The sequence below is a fragment of the Microcebus murinus genome, chromosome 1 (genome assembly GCF_040939455.1).
Source record: "Microcebus murinus isolate Inina chromosome 1, M.murinus_Inina_mat1.0, whole genome shotgun sequence".
Taxonomy (NCBI): Eukaryota; Metazoa; Chordata; class Mammalia; order Primates; family Cheirogaleidae; genus Microcebus; species Microcebus murinus.
Window position 1 is genome coordinate 160705975 of NC_134104.1, and position 21148 is coordinate 160727122.

The 21148-nt window shown below is 38.9% G+C and overlaps 1 protein-coding gene across 9 annotated transcripts in view; it reads right to left on the bottom strand.

Annotated features, from left to right (window-relative positions):
* Positions 1-21148, bottom strand: part of ERC2 (ELKS/RAB6-interacting/CAST family member 2) — a 982890-nt gene that overhangs the window by 317612 nt on the left and 644130 nt on the right. The window lies entirely within an intron of this gene.

The window sequence follows — 21148 nt, forward strand, 5'->3', positions numbered from 1 at the left end:
GTCTCAGACAGCCCCACCCCCACACCCAGACTTTCTGGCTGAGCGTGGCCATTCCAGCCCCGCCCTGACAGCTTTCCCTGGAAGCAGAGGACAGAACTTTGACCCCTGCTAACTGCCTGAGGGAAGGCTTACCCAACCCAGCTCCGCCCAGAACAAGAGCTGTTAACAGGACACAAAATCAACAGTATAGCCTGTTCCTCCAAGCAAACACCACCTACTGACAGGGACGGCATCTTGCACAGCCTTTCCACGGCACCCACTGACTCAATATACAGGGAGTGGTCCAATTTCACCCACAGACACCACCTAACGCCTCAGAAACTAAACAAGGTGTGTGAATACCCAAACAATAACTTAAGGAAAGAAACAACAACTGATCAACATGGGAAGAAATCAGCGAAAGAACTCAGGAAATATGAAGAACCAAACGGAAAACACACCCCCAAAGAGGAGCACCAGCCCCCTAGAAACGGACACCAACCAAAATCAGGCAACCAATATGACAGAAGGGGAATTTCGTCTGTGGATCATAACAACACTCGACCAGCTACAACTCAATAACCAACACAAAGAAACCACAAAAAGCCTCCAGGATATGGGAAACAAATAGACACAATGAAGAAAAGTGTAACCGAACTCCTGGAAATGAAGAATCAATTCAAGGAACTACAAAATACAGTGGAAAGTCTCAAGAACAGGGTAGATCAAACTGAAGAAAGAATCTCAGAGCTTGAAGATAACACCCACCAATTAAATAAATCAGTCAAAGAAATAGAGCAGAGAAACAAGAGAAAAGAGCAAAGCCTACAAGAGCTGTGGGATTATGTGAAGAAACCTAATGTGAGGGTCATAGGGTTACAAGAAGGGGAAGAAGACAACACTCAAGGGTTGGAAAAGCTGTTTGAAGATATAAGAGAGGAAAATTTCCCAGGCCTTGCTCAAAATCTCGATATACAAGTTCAAGAAGCTCAAAGGACCCCTGGGAGATTCAACGCAAACAGGAAGACGTCACGGCATGCACTCATCAGACTGACCAAAGTATCAACTAAAGAGGCCCTCCTAAGAGCTGTAAGACAAAAGAAGCAAGTAACATACAAGGGAAAGCCAATTCGAATAACATCAGACTTCTCTAATGAGACTTTACAAGCAAGGAGAGACTGGGGCCCCATTCTCACTCTGTTGAAACAAAACAATGCCCAGCCTAGAATATTATTCCCTGCAAAATTAAGCTTCGTATATGAAGGAGAAATAAAAACATTCTCAGACAAGCAAAGGCTCAGAGAATTCACCAAGACAGGACCAGCCCTACAAGAAGTACTTAAAACAGCGTTACCACAGAACATCATAATAATAACCCACGAATATAAAAACAACCAAAACCCAAAGATATTAAAGGCCAGATATTACAATGGCTCAAGACAGAAATCATAGCAACAACATCCAACCCAACAGAATGATCAGTAATCTACCTTACCTATCAGTTCTCTCAATAAATGTGAATGGCTTAAACTCTCCACTCAAGAGACATAGGCTGGCTGAATGGATAAGAAAATACAGGCCAAGTATATGCTGTCTTCAGGAAACACATCTAACCTGCAAGGATGCATATAGACTAAAAATAAAAGGGTGGAGATCAATATTCCAAGCAAATAGAAGTCAAAAGAAGGCTGGTGTGGCAGTTCTAATTTCAGACGATTTAGTTTTTAAACCAACAAAAGTAGTAAAAGACAAAGAGGGTCATTATATAATGGTGAAGGGCACAGTCCAACAAGAAGAGATAACAATTTTAAATATATATGCACCCAACTTAGGTGCACCCAGATTCATAAAGCAAACCTTACTGGAGCTAAGCAAATGGATTAATAGCAACTCCATAATCGCCGGAGATTTCAACCCCCCATTGACGGCACTAGACAGATCCTCCAAACAGAAAATTAATAAAGAAATAATGGACTTAAACAAAACTCTAGAACAATTGGGTCTGACAGACATCTACAGAACATTCTACCCAAAATCCACTGAATATACGTTCTTCTCATCAGCACATGGGACATTCTCTAAGATTGACCATATCGTAGGACACAAAGTAAATCTCAACAAATTTAAAAAAATAGAAATCATACCATGTACCTTCTCAGATCACAGTAGAATAAAAGTAGAAATCAACCCTAACAGAAACTCACATTTCTACACAAAAATGTGGAAATTAAACAACCTCCTACTAAATGATTACTTCGTAAATGAAGAAATCAAGATGGAAATAAAAAAGTTCTATGAAGAAAACGACAATGGAGAGACAAGTTATCAACTCCTCTGGGACACAGCTAAAGCAGTTCTGAGAGGAAAGTTTAGCTCCATAAATGCCTATAACCAAAAGACTAGAAGATCACAAATAGACAATCTAATGAAACGACTCAAAGAGCTGGAAAAAGAAGAACAGACCAACCCCAAACCCAGCAGAAGAAGTGAAATCAACAAGACCAAATCAGAACTAAACGAAATTGAAAACAGGGAAGCTATTCAGGAGATTAATAAAACAAAAAGTTGGTTCTTTGAAAAAATAAACAAAATTGACACACCATTGGCTAAGCTAACGAAAAGCAGAAAAGAGAAATCTCTAATAAGCTCCATCGGGAATAAAAAAGGAGATATCACAACTGATCCCAAAGAGATACAAGATACAATTTATGAATACTACAAAAATCTTTATGCACACAAACTAGAAAATGTGGAGGAAATGGACAAATTTCTAGAAACACACAGCCTCCCTAGGCTCAACCAGGAAGAAATAGATTCCCTGAACAGACGAATCTCAACAGCTGAAATAGAAACAGCAATTAAAAATCTCCCTAAAAAGAAAAGTCCCGGTCCAGATGGCTTCACACCTGAATTTTACCATACTTATAAAGAAGAACTAGTACCTATCTTGCAGAAACTATTCCACAACATCGAGAAGAACGGAAACCTCCCCGACACCTTTTATGAAGCGAATATTACTCTGATACCAAAACCAGGAAAGGATGCAACAAAAAAAGAAAACTACAGACCAATATCCCTAATGAATATAGATGCAAAAATATTCAACAAAATCTTAGCTAACCAAATCCAGACACTTATCAAAAAAATAATCCACCACGACCAAGTGGGCTTCATCCTAGGGATGCAGGGATGGTTCAACATACGTAAATCTATAAATGCAATTCACCACATAAACAGAAGCAAAAACAAAGACCACATGATTCTTTCAATAGATGCAGAAAAAGCTTTTGACAAAATTCAACACCCTTTCATGATATGAACACTTAAGAAAATAGGCATAGAAGGGACATACCTAAAAATGATACAAGCCATATACGACAGACCCATAGCCAACATCATACTGAATGGGGAAAAATTGAAATCCTTCCCACTTAGAACTGGAACCAGACAAGGCTGGCCACTATCTCCACTTCTGTTCAACATAGTACTGGAAGTCTTGGCTACAGCAATCAGACAGGAAAATGGAATCAAAGGTATCCAAATAGGGGCAGAAGAGATCAAACTTTCACTGTTTGCTGATGATATGATATTGTATCTAGAAAACCCCAAGGATTCAACCTAGAAACTCCTGGAACTGATCAATGAATTTAGTAAAGTCTCAGGATACAAAATCAATACACAGAAATCAGAGGCATTCATATACGCCAACAACAATCTACTTGAGAACCAAATCAAAGACTCAATTCCCTTCACAATAGCAACAAAGAAATTAAAGTACCTAGGAATATACTTAACCAAGGACGTAAAAGACCTCTACAGGGAGAACTATGAAACACTGAGGAAGGAAATAGCAGAGGATGTAAACAGATGGAAATCCATACCATGCTCCTGGATCGGCAGACTCAATATCATCAAAATGTCTATACTACCCAAACTGATCTACAGATTCAATGCAATACCTATTAAAATCCCATCAGCATTCTTCACAGATATAGAAAAAATAATTCTACGCTTCGTATGAAACCAAAGAAGACCCCGAATATCAAGAGCAATTCTAGGCAACAAAAACAAAATGGGAGGCATTAATATGCCAGATATCAAGCTATACTACAAAGCTGCAGTAATTAAAACAAAATGGTATTGGCACAAAAATAGGAATATTGACCAGTGGAACAGATCTTAGAATCCTGATATAAAACCATCCTCATATAGCCATCTATTCTTTGACAAAGCAGACAAAAACATACGCTGGGGAAAATAATCCCTCTTCAATAAATGGTGCTGGGAAAACTGGATAGCCACTTGTAGAAGGCTAAAACAGGACCCACACCTTTTACCTCTCACAAAAACCAACTCACACTGGATAACAGACTTAAACCTAAGGTATGAAACTATTAGAACTCTAGAGGAAAATGTTGGAAACACTCTCCTAGACATTGGCCTGGGCAAAGAGTTTATGAAGAAGTCCCCAAAGGCAATCACAGCAGCAACAAAAATAAATCAATGGGACATGATCAAACTAAAAAGCTTCTGCACAGCCAAAGATATAGTCATGAAAGTAAACAGACAACCTACAGAATGGGAGAAAATTTTTGCATCCTATGCATCCGATAAGGGACTGATAACTAGAATATACTTAGAACTCACGAAAATTAGGAAGAAAAAATCAAATAACCCCATTAAAAAGTGGGCAAAGGACTTGAACAGAAATTTTTCTAAAGAATACAGACGAATGGCCAACAAACATATGAAGAAATGCTCAACATCTCTAATCATCAGGGAAATGCAAATCAAAACCACAATGAGATATCACTTAACCCCAGTGAGAATGGCCTTTATCAAAAAATCTCCAAACAACAAATGCTGGTGTGGTTGCGGAGAGAAAGGAACACTCCTACACTGCTGGTGGGACTGCAAACTAGTTCAACCTCTGTGGAAAGCAATATGGAGATACCTTAAAGCGATACAAGTGAATCTACCATTTGATCCAGCAATCCCATTGCTGGGCATCTACCCAAATGATCCAATGACACTCTACAAAAAAGACACCTGCTCTCGAATGTTTATAGCAGCACAATTCGTAATTGCAAGGCTGTGGAAACAGCCCAAGTGCCCATCAATCCAAGAATGGATTAATAAAATGTGGTATATGTATACCATGGAGTACTATTCAGCTCTAAGAAACAATGGTGATATAGCACATCTTATATTTTCCTGGTTAGAGCTGGAACCCATACTACTAAGTGAAGTATCCCAAGAATGGAAAAACAAGCACCAGATATATTCTCCAGCAAACTGGTATTAACTGAGTAGCACCTAAGTGGACACATAGGTACTACAGTAATAGGGTATTGGGCGGGTGGGAGGGGGGAGGGGGGCAGGTATATACATACATAATGGGTGAGATGTGCACCATCTAGGGGATGTTCATGATGGAGACTCAGACTTTTGGGGGGAGGGGGGGAAATGGGCATTTATTGAAACCTTAAAATCTGTACCCCCATAATATGCCGAAATAAAAAAAAAATTCAGAAAAAAAAATCTGACAACAACCAATACAATACAAAAGCTACCTTTTACTGAGCACCTGCTATGTTCTAGGTGCTATACTAAATGCCTTCCATATGTTACATCATCTGTAATAATTCTTTTGAAAAACATAAAGCAAGTCTCATTATGGATCCTACATTTAAAGAAGGAGACTAAGGTATAGAGAGGTTAAATAACTTGCCCAAGGTCACATAATTAGAAACGGGTAGAGCTGGGATTTGATTCCAGAGTCAATAATCTCAACAAAAACACCACAGAGAACCACCTGCAACTCATAGAAGGTCACACAGAGGTGGGCATCTATCCTACATGTGCCTAACTTCAGAGCCCAGCTCCTAATCACTTCATGTATCGCATGTCTTGTTAGAAACATCCTGCCAGAAACATAACAGTCAGCCTAGACTGAACATACCTGTGCTAAATAAATGTGTATTTTCTAGCCCACATATTCAGCCATAAACGAGCCCTACCCACACTCATACTTCTTCAGTTTTCATGAAACCAACAACTGTTGGATGAATGAATGGAGTGAACTAACTCAACGTTACTAGCAAAATTTCCTCATGTTAAAAACTGAAGGATATTAAGAAAGTAAGTGAGCAGTAGTAAAACTGGAAGTCAAATTCAGATTGGCTAACTCTAGAGCTGGATGACTGTCTCTCCCAAAAGGATGCTCAAAATATGCCTGCCAGAAAATTACACCCTTTAAGACAATCACGAGTGGCTCAGAGGTGCTGAAGGGCTGCAGATGAGCTGAGACAAGCTTACAAAGGAATGTGGGTACCCTGTTCCAGGGGCACACGATGAATGTCCAGCTCTCCTTGTCCGTGAAGACAATGCATTCCAAGCTCCCAGCCCTATTGAAGAGTGGAGGGGCTATGCTATTTAGCCGTCCAGCACCCCTGCTATCTCAAGGTTAACGAATTATTTTCCTTTGTAATTCACTGGAGACTGATAACTATTATTTCCCTGTCTAACACACACTGACAAGTGCTCTGGTTAAATATAGGTTGCTAGGAATTGAGGTGAAAAATTTTTTTAGCTCAACTTTATCAAGGGTATGTGGACTCAGGATTCCAGAACCATCCCAATTACCTCAGGGAAATTAACACATAGCCTGAGTAAAGAAGAAAAAACAATTTTTGTTTTCCTGGATTAAGCCCTGAGAAAGGTAAGATAGGACTACACGGCTTGTTGTCCTCCCATTTCCTTGTTATCAGGGAACTTCCAAGGATCAAAAGTGATTTGAGGAGCTTTAAGACATGAGTTCTATGCAAGAAGGTAAAGAAATAAGAAAGACAAGGAATGAGACAGAGAGATGGAGGAGAGATCAGAGTTCACGAATAAAAATATCCGATGTATTTATAAAGGCTCCAAACCCAACATAGTAGATGCTGTTTTTTCCCCAACATCCATTCTTCCCTTTTATAGTTACGGAAATTTAGCTGTCCTTTGGCACATAGCTAAGGACTATATATATATTTTTTTATTTTATTTTATTTTTTTATTTCAGCATATTATGGGGGTACAGATTTTAAGGTTTGAATAAATGCTCATTCCCCCCTGCCCCCACAAGTCTGAGTCTCCAGCATGACCATCCCCCAGATGGTGCACATCTCACTCATTATGTATGTAGATACCCGCCCCCTCCCCCGCCCACGTGCCCAATACCCTATTACTGTAGTACCTATGTGTCCACTTAGGTGCTACTCAGTTAATACCAGTTTGCTGGAGAATATATCTGGTGCTTGTTTTTCCATTCTTGGGATACTTCACTTAGTAGTATGGGTTCCAGCTCTAACCAGGAAAATATAAGATGTGCTATATCACCGTTGTTTCTTAGAGCTGAATAGTACTCCATGGTATACATATACCACATTTTATTAATCCATTCTTGGATTGATGGGCACTTGGGCTGTTTCCACAGCCTTGCAATTACGAATTGTGCTGCTATAACCATTCGAGTGCAGGTGTCTTTTTTGTAGAGTGTCATTGGATCATTTGGGTAGATGCCCAGCAATGGGATTGCTGGATCAAATGGTAGATTCACTTGTATCGCTTTAAGGTATCTCCATATTGCTTTCCACAGAGGTTGAACTAGTTTGCAGTCCCACCAGCAGTGTAGGAGTGTTCCTTTCTCTCCACATCCACACCAGCATTTATTGTTTGGAGACTTTTTGATAAACGCCATTCTCACTGGAGTTAAGTGAAGAACTAGTACCTACCTTGCAGAAACTATTCCACAACATCGAGAAGAACGGAAACCTCCCCGACACCTTTTATGACGCGAATATTACTCTGATACCAAAACCAGGAAAGGATGCAACAAAAATAGAAAACTATAGACCAATATCCCTAATTAATATAAATGCAAAAATATTCAACAAAATCTTAGCTAACCAAATCCAGACGCTTATCAAAAAAATAATCCATCACGACCAAGTGGGCTTCATCCCAGGGATGCAGGGATGGTTCAACATACGTAAATCTATAAATGCAATTCACCACATAAACAGAAGCATAAACAAAGACTACATGATTCTTTCAATAGATGCAGAAAAAGCTTTTGACAAAATTCAACACCCTTTCATGATATGAACACTTAAGAAAATAGGCATAGAAGGGACATACCTAAAAATGATACAAGCCATATATAACAGACCCATAGCCAACATCGTACTGAATGAGGAAAAATTGAAAGCATTCCCACTCAGAACTGGAACCAGGCAAGGCTGGCCACTATCTCCACTTCTATTCAACATAGTGCTGGAAGTTCTGGCTACAGCAATCAGACAGGAAAATGGAATCAAAGGTATCCAAATAGGGGCAGAAGAGATCAAACTTTCACTGTTTGCTGATGATATGATATTGTATCTAGAAAACCCCAAGGATTCAACCTAGAAACTCCTGGAACTGATCAATGAATTTAGTAAAGTCTCAGGATACAAAATCAATACACAGAAATCAGAGGCATTCATATACACCATCTACAATCTACTTGAGAACCAAATCAAAGACTCAATTCCCTTCACAATAGCAACAAAGAAATTAAAGTACCTAGGAATATACTTAACCAAGGACGTAAAAGACCTCTACAGGGAGAACTATGAAACACTGAGGAAGGAAATAGCAGAGGATGTAAACAGATGGAAATCCATACCATGCTTGTGGATCGGCAGACTCAACATCATTAAAATGTCTATACTACCCAAACTGATCTACAGATTCAATGCAATACCTATTAAAATCCCATCAGCATTCTTCACAGATATAGAAAAAATAATTTTACGCTTCGTATGGAACCAAAGAAGACCCCGGATATCAAAGGCAATCTAGGCAACAAAAACAAAATGGGAGGCATTAATATGCCAGATATCAAACTATACTACAAAGCTGCAGTAATTAAATCAATCTGGTATTGGCATAAAAATAGAAATATTGACCAGTGGAACAGATCTTAGAATCCTGATATAAAGCCATCCTCATATAGCCATCTAATCTTTGAGAAAGACAAAAATATACGCTGGGGAAAAGAATCCCTTTTCAATAAATGGTACTGGGAAAACTGGATAGCCACTTGTAGAAGGCTAAAACAGGACCCACACCTTTTACCTCTCACAAAAACCAACTCACGCTGGATAACAGACTTAAACCTAAGGTATGAAAGTATTAGAATTCTAGAGGAAAATGTTGGAAACACTCTCCTAGACATCGGCCTAGGCAAAGAGTTTATGAAGAAGTCCCCAAAGGCAATCACAGCAGCAACAAAAATAAATAAATGAGACATGATTAAACTAAAAAGCTTCTGCACAGTCAAAAAAATAGTCATGAAAGTAAACAGACAACCTACAGAATGGGAGAAAATTTTTGCATCCTACGTATCCAATAAGGGCCTGATAACTAGAATATACTTAGAACTCACGAAAATGAGCAATAAAAAATCAAATAACCCCATTAAAAAGTGGGCAAAGGACTTGAACAGAAACTTTTCTAAGGAAGACAGAAGAATGGCCAACAAACATATGAAAAAATGCTCAACATCTCTAATCATCAGGGAAATGCAAATAAGGAGTATATTTTCCACGTTCCCTACAAGTGGATATGGCCTTGTGACTAAGTTTTGGCTAAGGGATATATACAACATGCAGACTATGCCTTTAAAGAAAAAGAATATGTTCTCTCCTATACCTTGTTTTGCTTCTTGTGGTTAGAGCTCAAACAGGATACAGAGAGCTGGAACAGCCATCTTGGACCAAGAGATGGAGACTGTCATGGGCTGAGGATGGCAGAGCAATAAGATAGAAGGAGCCTGGGTTCCTGTCACTGTCAAACCACCTAGTCAGTACTATGTGGCCTAGACAGATTCTGATGTAAGGAAGAAATAAACATGTGTAAACCACTGAATTTCAGGATATCTCTGTTTTAGCAGCCTAATTGAAAAATCAATGAATACATCAGATCATATGAAATTGATAATTATGATAATAGTTGAATTATATTGATGGAAAGGAGAATTTTATCTCATTGCAATAAACTCTTCTGGAACATCCTTCCCCAATCACCAGATGGCGTAAGATCAAGAAGAGATCAAGTGTGATTTATTGTTATAGATTTAGAATCTAGAAAATGCAGTCAAGTTGTTGAGCTAGTTCAATTTTCCCTTGCAGCTTCTTTCTGAAGGCTTGAAATATTTTACTTTAAATGTGGACTGTTTGCAGGGAGGACTTTCTGATGGTGAAAAGCATAAGTTCTTCCATTCTCTTAATCCCACTGCAAAAACGTGTGCCCCACTGCTTCGTGTCAGACCTATTGGCTCCTTCCTTTGCAAAGGCTCCAGTTGTTACACTAAAATCACACTGGATCATATTAGTTCTCTCCTTCCAATTTCCTTTTCGTAAAGCTTGAGCCTCATCACAATGAATGTATTGTAAAAATATAGGGTAACAAATGTTTTCTGCTGGGCTTGGTAAATTGGAATGAGGCAGGAATTGTGCATTTACACCCAATTTACCTCAAACCACATTACCTATAGAGTAACTTGTGAGTTCTCAGATAAAAGCAAATAATGGAAACCATGCCAAAGTAAATGAACATTTTTCAATTCCTTTCAAATATTAAATACTAATATTTTCCCCCAGAAATATAAAAATGCATAGCTGTGGGGTCTACTTTCATGCAAAATGTGGTATAGACTCTCTACCACTATTGAAGGCTAAATATGCCTTTCTACTCTTCAATACATATATAACAGAAATGTGTGCAAATGTTCATCAAAACACAATTACTAGAATGTTACAGCAGCACTATTCATAATAGTCCCCAAAGATCCATAAAAAACAGGATGCATTAAAAATAAACATTATATACTTAAACAATGGAATACACTACAACAATGAGAATGAATTGACTACAAGTAAACACAACCATGTGAATGAATCTCACAAACATTCTGTGCAAAAGAATCTGGAAAGAAAAGAATGTACACGGTATGATTTCATTAACATACAGTTTAAAGGCAAGCAAAGTTGCTCTGTGGTGTTAGAAATCATGCTAATGATTATCTTTGAGAGAAATAATGACTGGACTTCTGGAGTGCTCAAGATATTCTGTTTTTTAATCTGGGTGTTGGTCACATAGATGTGTCCACTTTGTGAAAATTTACCAAACAATTTGTGCACTTTCATGCATGTCTGCTATATATCAATTTTTAGGAACATTAAAGGAATACATAAACCCAAAATGCCATAACTGTCATAATAGTAAAATAAAAGTGTGAAAAGACTGTCGCTACCCTCCATCTAAGACATTGATGCTAAAGAATACTACGGACATATCTATAAAACTAAATAAGCTACAGCAGAGGACAAAAAGAAACTCTAGAGAATAGGCAAAAATGGAAAAGCAGGGCTGTTTTTCTTAGGAAAATCTGCTAACAATATTTGGGCCTGATACTAAAAATATAAAACTTCAACACCAATTGTTTTACTTAAAAGTAGCAATTTTTATTTTTATTTTTTAGGATATGGGTGGTCCTAACTCTATTGCCCTGGATTTGAACTCCTGAGCTCAAGCAATCCTCCCGCCTCAGTTTCCTGAGTTGCAAGTAACAATTTTCACTCTGACACCTTGCCATTTGAATTGTTTAGAATCCATATTTTGCAATGGATCTCAAAGGAAGATCATGTCACTATTTTTTTTCTCTAGATCATCCATGGAAAACCAGAGTCCATTGAGTTTATAATGCTTGGAACACTGGATTCAAGAAGCTTGTTGCATGTAGAGGGATGGAGCAACTCACTTCACAGGAAGCCCAACATAATTTTTCAAGATGGCAGCAACCTGCACCAAAGGTGATGCAAATAGAGTAGCAGCTGATGAAGTTCAGGCTGCCTCCTCAGTGTTAAATACAAATATGTCAGCTCACACCACTGTTGTGGACAAAAAGGAGTGAGGAAAATCTCAGAGAGGAGGGTAGCTTTTGAATTGGAAATGACTTCTTATAAGGTATTGAGTTATATCATTCATATTCTCTCTTTTTCTTGGCATTGGTTCTGACTTCAGATTATGTTTGCATGTGTTTTATCAAGAGAAGGGATTTCAGAGAGATGGAAGCCTTCCATTTTTAAGACAGTCAAAGCTCTTAATGATATCCTTGCCTGCCCTGCCACTAGGAACTCAGCAGAAAGCTTGTGCGGCCCAGAGGGTAAATAGCAGAGTGCAGCTGAGCACATTCCAGACCCACTGCTTCAGACATCTACCTGTTATTTGTGGACGTAATGCAAGGTCTTGTTAGTCCTGACCAGGAAACCAGAAACCATGAAGCAAAGATCGGTAGGTGTAAAACAGGAATGTCTAAATGGCAAATGCACACACACAAACACACTGGGAAAATACTGTCAATGTTTATAACAAAGGGTATATATCATTAATACACAAAGATATTTATCAAATATGCCATCAGGGAATTAAAATAGATTTATTATCTGTTTATACTTTTTCCTTTTCGTCAAAGGAAAAAGTATAAACAGATAATAAACCTATAAAGCTTTTCCCATTTACTATGAAAAAATAAAGAAAATGAAGATTCACCCTTCCTTTTATTGGGAGAAAGGAGAGCCTCCAAATCAAAATGACTTAAAAAATTGTCAAAAGTTACTGTTAGCAAAAGTACTTAGAAATGGACCACCTGATATGAATGTATTGTTATAAGAGAAAGCTTTAAAATGTGTGATGTCTAACAGCAAAACCTGGAGACAAACTCAACATTCATTCAAAGGGATTGGTTAAATAAATCACGGTACTGCAGATACAAGTAGACGGCTCCACAGCTATGAAAAATGATAAAGTAAATCTATGCTCACTCACAAGCACTGAGACTAATGCCATGTTGTTAGGGAACCAAGCCGACTATATAGTAGCAAGTACTGATTCACCACTTTCATATAAAATTATATATGCATGGGAGGAGAATGAATGGAAAAAGGAAGAAAGGAAAGAGGAAGAGAGAACAATTTCAATTATTAAAATGTTAACAATGATTATCTCTGTATGGTGGTAATTTGGAGATTCTTACTTCATTGCTGACACATTTCTGAATTATTAGTGTTAGGATAATGACAATGCTCTATCTTTATAACTATTAAAAAGGATATTTTCACTTTGAAATAAACAAAAACATAATCCAAAACAACAGAACTAAGTAATTGAAAAAAAAATTTAGACTCACCGGGAGCTCAAATTTATGACATCATTTAGCCCAGGTTAAAAACTTCACCTATCTTCTCTTCCTCCCTCTGCCTTCCCCTCAAGCCAATCTGTTCCCATATCCTACTAATTTCACCTTCACTCAACACTCGATAAGCATTTTATAAAGCTATTTTCTCTGTGCTTCTCTCTGCTTCCTGTCTTTTCCAATTCTTCTCCTCCAGGTTCCGTCTCCATCATCCTCACTTGGACCGCCGCCTAAGCCTCTTAACTTGTGCCTGTTTCAAACTGACTTCTGCTCCCATTCATCCTTCACCCCACACAGCCACTCTTCCATTATGCTTTCAAAAGCATTCCATATTTCTCTCTGGCCCCAAATTCCTTATAGTGGCATTCAAATTTTCTGGCCCAAATTTTCACCTCTAGCCTCATCCCCTATACTCACTCCTCTCCATTCTGAACTCCCAATAACTGCTTGCTCCTAGGATGACTCACCATTCTCTAAGCTCACCACATATGTTTACCTTCCTATACCCTGGTCATATTGGCCCCTAAGAAGCTAACGCCTGATATCCTGTATAAAATGGGAGTTTCCCTGATTATGGAAACTCTGCTTATTTTTCAAGATTCAGATAAAATGGAATCTCCTCTAGGAATCCCTGCTCAATTCCCAGTTTGGGAAACCAAAACAAAAAAAATTGCTTTTCTTACTCAACATTTCATTCTTCTAAGTGTGCCCATATCTTCTCTACTACAATGTGAAGCTTTTGTGAGTGGAGATACTTTTTGTGTTCTTCTTTTTATCCCCTAAAGTGCCTGGCACAGGGTTTTTCACATCTTACGTACTTAAAAGCACCTGCTATCTGCCAGGCTCTGTGCTAGGTGAGTCCACATGCAGCTGTTCTCAAAACATGGTCTGCATGGTGGGCACAGTCACTTGCATTTTCTGTGTGGACAAAACTGAGGTGAAGAGATTAAGTAACTTGCCAGAGACGCACAGTAATAGCATATCTGAGATGAGAGCACTGGACTGTTGTCTGACTCCACTGCTCTGTGCTTCTACGCAAATGTATGTGCAGATGGGCTGATCTGAACATGCAGAAAGTACTGGCTCCCAAAATCCAGCTTCCCAACTGAGAAAATGGTCAATGTGTTCTCAGGTTATAAAGATTTCAGTTTGCTTTAGGCTGGCTGAAGTATCATCTACTACTGAGTCTGTGGTCTCCCTCGGGCTCTGTCCCCTTCAACTGCCACTGCTTGGTGATCTGTTTCCAGGCTTATATCCTCTTTGTACATTTTTAAATCTTTGCCCCAGGGCTCACTTCTCCTAGAATTCAATTCCCTGCCTTCTATCAAATTCTGATGTAATAGCTGGCATCCATACCAGGAAGATGCCTTGTCTATTCTCCTACCAGCCACTCTATCTCCATCTCAACCACACCCCATGCCTCTCTTTAATTTGTACATTCTAACGATTACAAATTTAGATCTTCTGAGGACTGAGGACTAGGAGGGAAAAGGAGTCCACTGAACAATCCACTCACCACCACCAGATGAAACAAGTGACTCTGGCTGACTTCATCAAAGTCGGCAAATTCCAGGACTGCCTAAAGTATGAGACAGGCAAGGGCCTGATCCTCACCTTAAAGACAACAGCAGCAGCAATACCAATATCCAACTGTATTAGTTTCATGGGGCTGCCATAACAAATTACCAACGTGGTGGCTTAAAACAACAGAAATTTGTCTTCTCACAGTTCTGGAGGCCAGAAGTCCAAAGGCATCAGCAGAGTTGGTTCCTTCTAGAGGCTGAGGGAGAAACCATCTTATCTTAGTTTCTTTCCTCATTTCTGGTGGTGGCCAGCAATCCTTGACATTCCTTGACTTGTAGATGTGCCACTCTAATCTCTGCCTCCATCTTCACATGACCTTCTCCTGTGTCTCTATCTTCTTCTTTTCTGTCTCATAAGGACACCTGTCATTTGATTTAGGACCCACCCTAATCCAGGATGATCTCATCTTGAGATACCTTAATTATATCTGCAAAGACCCTTATTCCAAAAAATAATCATATTCTCAGGTTCTAAGTGAACATACCTTTTGAGGGCCACTATTCAACCCATACACCAACACTGGCTGAAAGTTTGTACTAGCCACTAGTCTAAATAATATGTATTAACTTGTTTTATCCCTACAATAACTAGAAGAGGTAACCACTTCCTCATCTTATAGATAAGGAATATAAAGACACACAAATGCCTAGCAATTTTCTCAAGAGTTCATGGGTGATAAAAAGTAGAGCTTATATTCCAACCCAGGTAATGCAGCTCCAGAGTTCATCTTCACTCCAGAGTCAACTGTCTTAAATGCATTTGCCAAAGTCAAAGTGTCCTTATTAACATCTAGGACCACTCCTAAAGAGTCATGCTGTTAATCTAAGAGGCCCAAACCAGACAATGTTGAGAAGTACACAGCATGTATGCCATTGCAGCTTTTACCCAACTATGTCAGACATCACTAATTGATCAAAGAGTTCTTTCCTATAGAACCTTCAGTGTTTCAAACATGCATTAGCACTCAGTTCAAAGTGGCTTCAGAATGAAACCTCTTGGCCACCTTATTTCTAGCATTTCCTTTTTCACACACATAAAAGAAACAAAGAAAAGAAAAGAAATAACTAGAAAAGACAAGAAAAGGTAGGAGCAAAAAGGCAAGGCTTGGTCTCCTCCTGTCAAGCCCCATCCTATCTTCAAGCCTGCCTTCCCTTAGGACGTGTATCTGCTGTCCAAGCCTGACTGACAGAGCAAGGCTGGATCACATCAAACAGCTGGGAGAGCCAGACAGAAGTTCAGGCTCAAAATCCAGATCCCCAAATACTTTTTGTTTGAAATTCAGAGACGCAGGGGCTGCTGCCATATTCTTGGAAAAGTTCTGGCCTTAGGAAGAAACTCTGCTTACATCTCTAAGAAAAAATAGTACATAATAATTTTTTAAAGCCAGTGATGGGGGCTGGTGGTGGGACGAGACAGTACATGGTAATAGGGTGACGGAGTGCTGGCCAGGAGCAGCCTCCTGTGTGGCTTCCCCAAGTCCAGGCCTCGTTCTCAATGCTCTCTGTGATCCAGCCACCCTTCATCTAAACTTCATCATAGACAACGGTGTTCGCTACAAGTCTTTGCAATCAATTATTTTGCTTTGTCTTTATATATGCACACACACACACAACTAAAGGGAGCACAGCAGAAAAAGATACACAACATATTCTGAGGAAATAACAAAATTTTTCTGGGTTGTACACAGCCCACAAACTTGATCTCCAAGGTGCTATTTAGGGAGGTTCACACTATCATCATGTGAGGCATGTTAGCAGATGGACTCCAGAGCTTTGGTTTTAGATACTTGTCACTCACCTCTCCCATCTAGGGGTTTAAAAAATATTAATAGCTTTTATTTTTTGTATGTATGTATATATATATATATTTATATATATTTGCTTTTATGTTTATATTTATATTTGCTTTTCCTGCCCACCTAACTTTTGAAAAATCCACAACCATCTAGTAGTCTCACTAAAGTAGACCATAACAAAACTGCATTAAAAAAACAGAGTCCACTAGATCACATAGGCGTCATGCCAATGTTGCCTGTGTGAGTTTGACCTAATAAGAAGAGACACCACAGCAGAAAGAACCCAGGGTCTCAGGCCGTTGCAGAGAACACAAGTGCCTTTACTGGAAATTTGCTTCTGGCTTAACACACTCATTTCATACTAAAGCAATAGATGATAAAAAAATAACTGATGTAGTAGAATGTGTTTTATAGTAATTACATCCTAAGAAAAGATCACTTGACAGTTGCACAAAAATGTCAATGTACTTAATACCACTTAACTGGCCACTTACTATAAAAATGGTTAAAATAATAAATTTTATGTTATGTGGATTTTAGCACAATTTAGGAAAAAAATGGCATCACAAGGCCTGATTCCACAAAGCACCTAGATATGCTTTAAAATTCCCATATTCCTATAACTTGAGTTTTTTTGTTGCTATTTTGAGTTTTAGGGTTTTTTTTGTTTTCTTTCTTTCCTTCCTTTTTTTTTTTTTTTTTTTTTGGTTTGTTTTAACAATAAACTCCTTAGCTAAGGAATCCAAAGACTAAGAAAATCTTCCTAATCTTCCTAAATCTCCCTCTTCACTCATGGCTGAGCACACCAGCAGCAGCAGCACCAGCAGCCCTGACTCCCAACTGCCCCAGGGCGGGGCTCCGCACAGCGGGGGCAGGCCCTCAGCAAGGCCCCTGATTTAAGAGCCTTCTTGTGAAACACATCAAGTCCAGATCCTCTAAGGACCTGGCCTGGGGGCTTTGTCAGCCCAGAGCCCTTCTGATTGCCAGGATGCTCTTGACAAAAGACGGTCTGGCACCGAGCAGCAAGAACATTATTTTCATTTAAACCATACATGTCATGTCCTGTTTGTGAGAAACACGTTAAACAACTCAGAAACACATTCACAATGGGCTCTGAAGTGGGATTCGCATTCCTATGGGCTGGCGCTGTAAACTGGGGTTGGGGGAGGGATAGGGAGGGGAGAAGGCCCATCTGCCCCTGTTGGAACTGAGAGCTCCTCCCTGAAGCTCAGCAGACAACAGGGACCTTCCCATCCTTGTTTGATGTGGGTCTTACGGTTTTCTTGTGCCCCAAAGCATAATACCCAAAGCATTATCCATGGGAGCCTAGTAACTTGAATTCCTTTAAGATTTTCTCTTACCAATTCTTATTTTCATTAAAACGAAAAGAATTATTCAGCTAAGGAAATATCCAAGAAGAAGAAAACTGCCCCATTTCCACCTAGACTGCGACAGCAGATGATCCATCTGCCAAGGCTGAAAGGCATCTTGGAGGTGTAAACCACTCTAACAGAACTGAATTCTGCCATCCGGAGCCACCTGCCACAAGAGCATCTTGGATGAAAATGCACTCACCTGTAACACATAAGATGAGAAATTCCTCATTCACTGATGAAAGAAATAACTAATAAACTTGGAGAAAATCATTCAGCCAAGTGTAGCTTAAATTTACAACTCTGCTCAGTCACCAAACATATAGTATTTATATGCAAACCTCCAAGAAAAATATATTCTAATATATTAAAATTAGAACCCAAATCTAGGCCTTTAGCCAAGTCAAATAATAAACAGTATGATAACTATGTCTGTTTTCATGCCATGACATTTCTTTAGGGGAGGAAGATTTATCATTTAAACCATACAGATCATATCCTGTGGAAGTTTCCAAAAAACTGAACTATTTCCTCCAAATGCTTAAAGGCAGATTAACTATAAAGAAAAATTGAATCAAGCAGAATAAAAGTCCTGTAGAACCCTAAACAATATTTAAAAAGGAACTATATATAGTTTATTAGAATAAAGGTGGAGCTAGCAGAATTCCTAAAAGCCAAAATAACACCTGCAAGGACTTATTGGAGATGTAAAGGTCAATGCTAGAATGTCTTATTTCCCTCTCCCTGGGACTGATACTCTCCTTGTTGAAGTCTACAAATGTTCTGCAGTAATTTAAATTTTTCGTTGGCTTTACGTAAAAAGGTGTCCCTGGCCTCTTAAATGCGACTGGTAAATGACAGCACACTTGGCCATCAAGCCCAGGCTGCAACATCTCTTCCTTCCTCTCTGGCATGTCTGTCAAAGGAAAGATGGACATCAGGCCTCTGTGAAAGACGAAGATGGCTCTTCTTGGCACTATTAAAAAGAATTTTATCTTTGCCTTTAACATTATACAAATGCAAGAGGATGTCTGTCACAGGCAGCACTGATTCTCTTGATTGACATCAATAATTGGAATCAAAACTAAACTCAGGCCTGTTGCTGGTTAAGACATTCAGTTCTGTGTCTTCGGACATCGGCCCAGCAGCAGCAGGCTTTGCAGAGCCTGCCCATGCCCCGGTGATACTGAGGGGCATCCTGTTTGAGTGATCCCCTGGGGCATATTCCACCCAAAGAATGGTTTAAAAGAGAAAGACAAAATGAGAAACTATTGATCAGGAAGAATTCTGTGGCTCATGCAATACAGAACACCATTCATTCTTCATCAACTAATTCATTCCATTGGCACGGTGCTAACCGCCAGAGATATAGCAGAGAATGAGATACAGTCTAGGCTCTCCCAGAGCTTCAACTCTAAAAGGGAGTGGGGGCTAAAGACAATAAAATAAATGAAAGTGAACATACAGACACACATATTATAAACAAACACAGATGTATATGTATATATACATATACATAAACACATCATGTCTGTATATATATATATGTATGTATATACTCACACAATATATACACACACACACATATCATATATATAGGTATAGTGGTGGTGAATGTTAAAAAGAAATATAGGTATATCCAAGAGAAATGAAAACACATATTCATACAAAACTTGCACATAAATGTTCATAGCAGCATTATTCATTAATAGCCAAATAGTGGAAACAACCCAAATGCCCACGACCTGTGAATGGATAAACAAAATATGTCCTGTCTATTCAATAGACTATTATTTGGCAATGATAGAAATGAAATATTGATGCATGCTACAACATGCAAAAACCTAGAAAACATTATGCTACATGAAAGAAGCCAAACACAAAAGACTACATATCGTATGATTTCATTTAAACAGAATAGGCAAGTCATAGAGGCAGAGGATAGACTAGTGGTTGCTAGGGGCTGGGGAAAAGGTGTGGTAGAAAATGATTGCTTGTTGAGTATGAAGCTTTTTTGGAGGTGATGAAAATGCTCTAGAATTAGATGGTGATGGTTGCACAATGTTGTAAATGTATCAAAAAAAATCACTGAATTGTATACTTTATATGGGTTAAAATGATGAATTTTGTGTTACGTGAATTTTTTTTTAACTTTCAAAATGTTAATAAAGAAGAACAACAGAGCCAGGTAAGAGGACAGGGCAGGTGCTATTTTAGCCAATGTGGTCAGAAAGGCCTCTTGGGTAAGCTGTCACTGAAGCACAGACCTGAATGCATTAAAGCCACCAGCTAGACACCTGCATCTTTGTCCTCTGCTATTTCTTTCCATCTCTATCCCCCTCTCCCCTTCTCCCCATATCATTTTTTAATTGTGGCATTTTAACCATTTTTAAATCCTCAATTCACTGGCATCAAATACATTCACAATGTTGGGCAAACATCACTACTATCTGTTTCTAAGCCATTGTCATCGCCCAAAACAGAAAACTGCTATTCCTCTTTTAATGCTGCAGCCAGGACATCCATACAGAAAACAAAACAAAACAAACTGACAACAAGAGGAAAGGTGAACTGGGAGCATACTTGCATCACTGTTTTGTTTCTCTCGTGTTTAGTAAAGGATAAATGAAGATGATGGATGTAATTGTTTTCTATCGGATACTCAGCCTCTTTGTTGAGAGGGAGAGAAACCGGGGCAGGATGGAGAAAGGTGTGTACAAGATTAGCTTTTTGGTGGGAAGGTCCTTTCCTCATTATGAAAAATTTGATTTTCAAAGACTGGCTGACTCTTCAGGTGAGGACTGTCCCCTCTGACATGGCCGGGCAGCTCCTCACACCCTGTGCCCTGCAGAGTGGACAGCCACCCGCCGAAACACAGGCCTGCAAACTCCCAGCCTCTCCTTCCCCTGCTCCCCAAATAGAACCTCAAAACATACAACAGAATTATTTTTTCTTAACTTGGCATCAAACCCTAATAATTTATAGAAAGAATAGTACTTTTTTCACTGAAACTTGTGATATATATATGCATGTATACTCATATACATGATAACTAAACTTCTACTTTGAAAAGGATACATGTGCTACTTAAAGACAAAACATGTAAAGATGGCTAAAATTTTATTACTTTGAACT